Here is a 5,916-nt window from a genome sequence, read left to right as displayed (position 1 = left end):
AGGGTGAATCAGAAGAAGCAGAAGAAAGAGAAGGAGAAGGTGAAGTCTGGAGGGTGAAGCAGAAGAAGCAGAAGAAGGAGAAGGAGAAGGTGAAGACTGGAGGGTGAATCAGAAGAAGTAGAAGAAGGAGAAGGAGAAGGTGAAGTCTGGAGGGTGAATCAGAAGAAGTAGAAGAAGGAGAAGGGGAAGGTGAAGTCTGGAGGGTGAATCAGAAGAAGCAGAAAAAGGAGAAGGAGAAGGTAAAGTCTGGAGGGTGAATCAGAAGAATCAGAAGAAAGAGAAGGAGAAGGTGAAGTCTGGAGGGTGAAGCAGAAGAAGCAGAAGAAGGAGAAGGAGAAGGTGAAGACTGGAGGGTGAATCAGAAGAAGTAGAAGAAGGAGAAGGAGAAGGTGAAGTCTGGAGGGTGAATCAGAAGAAGTAGAAGAACGAGAAGGAGAAGGTGAAGTCTGGAGGGTGAATCAGAAGAAGTAGAAGAAGGAGAAGGAGAAGGTGAGGTCTGGAGGGTGAATCGGAAGAAGCAGAAGAAGGAGAAGGAGAAGGTGAAGTCTGGAGGGTGAATCAGAAGAAGCAGAAGAAGGAGAAGGAGAAGGTGAAGTCTGGAGGGTGAATCAGAAGAAGCAGAAGAAGGAGAAGGAGAAGGTGAAGTCAGGAGGGTGAATCAGAAGAAGCAGAAGAAGGAGAAGGAGAAGGTAAAGTTAGGAGGGTGAATCAGAAGAAGCAGAAGAAGGAGAAGGAGAAGGTGAAGTCCGGAGAGTGAATCAGAAGAATCAGAAGAAGGAGAAGGAGAAGGTGAAGTCTGGAGGGTGAATCAGAAGAAGCAGAAGAAAGAGAAGGAGAAGGTGAAGTCTGGAGGGTGAAGCAGAAGAAGCAGAAGAAGGAGAAGGAGAAGGTGAAGACTGGAGGGTGAATCAGAAGAAGTAGAAGAAGGAGAAGGAGAAGGTGAAGTCTGGAGGGTGAATCAGAAAAGTAGAAGAAGGAGAAGGAGAAGGTGAAGTCTGGAGGGTGAATCAGAAGAAGCAGAAAAAGGAGAAGGAGAAGGTAAAGTCTGGAGGGTGAATCAGAAGAATCAGAAGAAGGAGAAGGAGAAAGTGAAGTCTGGAGGGTGAATCAGAAGAAGCAGAAGAAAGAGAAGGAGAAGGTGAAGTCTGGAGGGTGAAGCAGAAGAAGCAGAAGAAGGAGAAGGAGAAGGTGAAGACTGGAGGGTGAATCAGAAGAAGTAGAAGAAGGAGAAGGAGAAGGTGAAGTCTGGAGGGTGAATCAGAAGAAGTAGAAGAACGAGAAGGAGAAGGTGAAGTCTGGAGGGTGAATCAGAAGAAGCAGAAGAAGGAGAAGGAGAAGATGAAGTCTGGAGGGTGAATCAGAAGAAGTAGAAGAAGGAGAAGGAGAAGGTGAGGTCTGGAGGGTGAATCGGAAGAAGCAGAAGAAGGAGAAGGAGAAGGTGAAGTCTGGAGGGTGAATCAGAAGAAGCAGAAGAAGGAGAAGGAGAAGGTGAAGTCTGGAGGGTAAATCAGAAGAAGCAGAAGAAGGAGAAGGAGAAGGTGAAGTCAGGAGGGTGAATCAGAAGAAGCAGAAGAAGGAGAAGGAGAAGGTAAAGTTAGGAGGGTGAATCAGAAAAAGCAGAAGAAGGAGAAGGAGAAGGTGAAGTCAGGGGGGTGAAGCAGAAGAAGTAGAAGAAGGAGAAGGAGAAGGTGAAGTCTGGAGGGTGAATCAGAAGAAGCAGAAGAATGAGAAGGAGAAGGTGAAGTCTGGAGGGTGAATCAGAAGAAGCAGAAGAAGGAGAAGGAGAAGGTGAAGTCTGGAGGGTGAATCAGAAGAAGCAGAACAAGGAGAGGAGAAGGTGAAGTCTGGAGGGTGAATCAGAAGAATCAGAAAAAGGATTAGGAGAAGGTGAAGTCTGGAGGGTGAATCAGAAGAAGCAGAAGAAAGAGAAGGAGAAGGTGAAGTCTGGAGGGTGAAGCAGAAGAAGCAGAAGAAGGAGAAGGAGAAGGTGAAGACTGGAGGGTGAATCAGAAGAAGTAGAAGAAGGAGAAGGTGAAGTCTGGAGGGTGAATAAGAAGAAGTAGAAGAAGGAGAAGGAGAAGGTGAAGTCTGGAGGGTGAATCAGAAGAAGCAGAAGAAGGAGAAGGAGAAGGTGAAGTCTGGAGGGTGAATCAGAAGAAGCAGAAGAAGGAGAAGGAGAAGATGAAGTCTGGAGGGTGAATCAGAAGAAGTAGAAGAAGGAGAAGGGGAAGGTGAGGTCTGGAGGGTGAATCAGAAGAAGCAGAAGAAGGAGAAGGAGAAGGCGAAGTCTGGAGGGTGAATCAGAAGAAGCAGAAGAAGGAGAAGGAGAAGGTGAAGTCTGGAGGGTGAATCAGAAGAAGCAGAAGAAGGAGAAGGAGAAGGTGAAGTCAGGAGGGTGAATCAGAAGAAGCAGAAGTTGGAGAAGGAGAAGGTGAAGTTAGGAGGGTGAATCAGAAGAAGCAGAAGAAGGAGAAGGAGAAGGCGAAGTCAGGGGGTGAAGCAGAAGAAGTAGAAGAAGGAGAAGGAGAAGGTGAAGTCAGGAGGGTGAAGCAGAAGAAGCAGAATAAGGAGAAGGAGAAGGTGAAGTCTGAAGGGCGCAGCAGAAGAAGCAGAAGAAGGAGAAGGAGAAGGTGAAGTCTGGAGGGCGCAGCAGAAGAAGCAGAAGAAGGAGAAGGAGAAGGTGAAGTCTGGAGGGTGAAGCAGAAGAAGCAGAAGAAGGAGAAGGAGAAGGTGAAGTCTGGAGGGTGAATCAGAAGAAGTAGAAGAAGGAGAAGGAGAAGTTGAAGTCTGGAGGGTGAAACAGAAGAAGCAGAAGAAGGAGAAGGAGAAGGTGAAGTCTGGAGGGTGAAGCAGAAGAAGCAGAAGAAGGAGAAGGAGAAGGTGAAGTCTGGGGGGTGAATCAGAAGAAGCAGAAGAAGGAGAAGGAGAAGGTGAAGTCTGGAGGGTGAATCAGAAGAAGCAGAAGAAGGAGAAGGAGAAGGTGAAGTCTGGAGGGTGAATCAGAAGAAGCAGAAGTAGAAGGAGAAGGTGAGGTCTGGAGGGTGAATAAGAGAAGTAGAAAAAGGAGAAGGAGAAGGTGAAGTCTGGAGGATGAATAAGAAGAAGCAGAAGAAGGAGAAGGAGAAGGTGAAGTCAGGAGGGTGAATCAGAAGAAGCAGAAGAAGGAGAAGGAGAAGATGAAGTCTGCAGGGTGAATCAGAAGAAGCAGAAGAAGGAGACGGAGAAGATGAAGTCTGGAGGGTGAATCAGAAGAAGTAGAAGAAGGAGAAGGAGAAGGTGAGGTCTGGAGGGTGAATCAGAAGAAGCAGAAAAAGGAGAAGGAGAAAGTGAAGTCTGAAGGATGAATCAGAAGAAGCAGAAGAAGGAGAAGGAGAAGGTGAAGTCTGGAGGGTGAATCCGAAGAAGCAGAAGAAGGAGATGGAGAAGGTGAAGTCTGGAGGGTGAATCAGAAGAAGCAGGAGAAGGAGAAGGAGAAGGTGAAGTCTGGAGGGTGAATCAGAAGAAGTAGAAGAAGGAGAAGGAGAAGGTGAAGTCTGGAGGGTGAATCAGAAGAAGTAGAAGAAGGAGAAGGAGAAGGTGAAGTCTGGAGGGTGAATCAGAAGAAGCAGAAGAAGGAGAAGGAGAAGCTGAAGTCTGGAGGGTGAATCAGAAGAAGCAGAAGAAGGAGAAGGAGAAGATGAAGTCTGGAGGGTGAATCAGAAGAAGTAGAAGAAGGAGAAGGAGAAGGTGAAGTCTGGAGGGTGAATCAGAAGAAGCAGAAGAATGAGAAGGAGAAGGTGAAGTCTGGAGGGTGAATCAGAAGAAGCAGAAGAAGGAGAAGGAGAAGGTGAAGTCTGGAGGGTGAATCAGAAGAAGCAGAACAAGGAGAGGAGAAGGTGAAGTCTGGAGGGTGAATCAGAAGAAGCAGAAGAAGGAAAAGGAGAAGGTGAAGTCCGGAGGGTGAATCAGAAGAAGTAGAAGAAGGAGAAGGAGAAGGTGAAGTCTGGAGGGTGAAGCAGAAGAAGTAGAAGAAGGAGAAGGAGAAGGTGAAGTCAGGAGGGTGAATCAGAAGAAGTAGAAGAAGGAGAAGGAGAAGGTGAAGTCAGGAGGGTGAATCAGAAGAAGCAGAAGAAGGAGAAGGAGAAGGTGAGGTCTGGAGAGTGAATCAGAAGAATCAGAAGAAGGAGAAGGAGAAGGTGAAGTCTGGAGGGTGAATCAGAAGAAGCAGAAGAAAGAGAAGGAGACGGTGAAGTCTGGAGGGTGAAGCAGAAGAAGCAGAAGAAGGAGAAGGAGAAGATGAAGACTGGAGGGTGAATCAGAAGAAGCAGAAGAAGGAGAAGGAGAAGGTGAAGTCTGGAAGGTGAATCAGAAGAAGCAGAAGAAGGAGAAGGAGAAGGTGAAGTCTGGAGGGTGAATCAGAAGAAGTAGAAGAAGGAGAAGGAGAAGGTGAAGTCTGGAGGGTGAAGCAGCAGAAGTAGAAGAAGGAGAAGGAGAAGGTGAAGGCAGGAGGGTGAATCAGAAGAAGTAGAAGAAGGAGAAGGAGAAGGTGAAGTCAGGAGGGTGAATCAGAAGAAGCAGAAGAAGGAGAAGGAGAAGGTGAAGTCTGGAGAGTGAATCAGAAGAATCAGAAGAAGGAGAAGGAGAAGGTGAAGTCTGGAGGGTGAATCAGAAGAAGCAGAAGAAAGAGAAGGAGAAGGTGAAGTCTGGAGGGTGAAGCAGAAGAAGCAGAAGAAGGAGAAGGAGAAGGTGAAGACTGGAGGGTGAATCAGAAGAAGTAGAAGAAGGAGAAGGAGAAGGTGAAGTCTGGAGGGTGAATCAGAAGAAGTAGAAGAAGGAGAAGGGGAAGGTGAAGTCTGGAGGGTGAATCAGAAGAAGCAGAAAAAGGAGAAGGAGAAGGTAAAGTCTGGAGGGTGAATCAGAAGAATCAGAAGAAAGAGAAGGAGAAGGTGAAGTCTGGAGGGTGAAGCAGAAGAAGCAGAAGAAGGAGAAGGAGAAGGTGAAGACTGGAGGGTGAATCAGAAGAAGTAGAAGAAGGAGAAGGAGAAGGTGAAGTCTGGAGGATGAATCAGAAGAAGTAGAAGAACGAGAAGGAGAAGGTGAAGTCTGGAGGGTGAATCAGAAGAAGTAGAAGAAGGAGAAGGAGAAGGTGAGGTCTGGAGGGTGAATCGGAAGAAGCAGAAGAAGGAGAAGGAGAAGGTGAAGTCTGGAGGGTGAATCAGAAGAAGCAGAAGAAGGAGAAGGAGAAGGTGAAGTCTGGAGGGTGAATCAGAAGAAGCAGAAGAAGGAGAAGGAGAAGGTGAAGTCAGGAGGATGAATCAGAAGAAGCAGAAGAAGGAGAAGGAGAAGGTAAAGTTAGGAGGGTGAATCAGAAGAAGCAGAAGAAGGAGAAGGAGAAGGTGAAGTCTGGAGAGTGAATCAGAAGAATCAGAAGAAGGAGAAGGAGAAGGTGAAGTCTGGAGGGTGAATCAGAAGAAGCAGAAGAAAGAGAAGGAGAAGGTGAAGTCTGGAGGGTGAAGCAGAAGAAGCAGAAGAAGGAGAAGGAGAAGGTGAAGACTGGAGGGTGAATCAGAAGAAGTAGAAGAAGGAGAAGGAGAAGGTGAAGTCTGGAGGGTGAATCAGAAAAGTAGAAGAAGGAGAAGGAGAAGGTGAAGTCTGGAGGGTGAATCAGAAGAAGCAGAAAAAGGAGAAGGAGAAGGTAAAGTCTGGAGGGTGAATCAGAAGAATCAGAAGAAGGAGAAGGAGAAAGTGAAGTCTGGAGGGTGAATCAGAAGAAGCAGAAGAAAGAGAAGGAGAAGGTGAAGTCTGGAGGGTGAAGCAGAAGAAGCAGAAGAAGGAGAAGGAGAAGGTGAAGACTGGAGGGTGAATCAGAAGAAGTAGAAGAAGGAGAAGGAGAAGGTGAAGTCTGGAGGGTGAATCAGAAGAAGTAGAAGAACGAGA

Source organism: Somniosus microcephalus, chromosome 24 (genome assembly GCF_052327205.1).
Source record: "Somniosus microcephalus isolate GS21.2 chromosome 24, FLI_Smic_1.0, whole genome shotgun sequence".
NCBI classification, from domain to species: domain Eukaryota; kingdom Metazoa; phylum Chordata; class Chondrichthyes; order Squaliformes; family Somniosidae; genus Somniosus; species Somniosus microcephalus.
Note: the sequence above shows the minus strand (reverse complement) of the source record.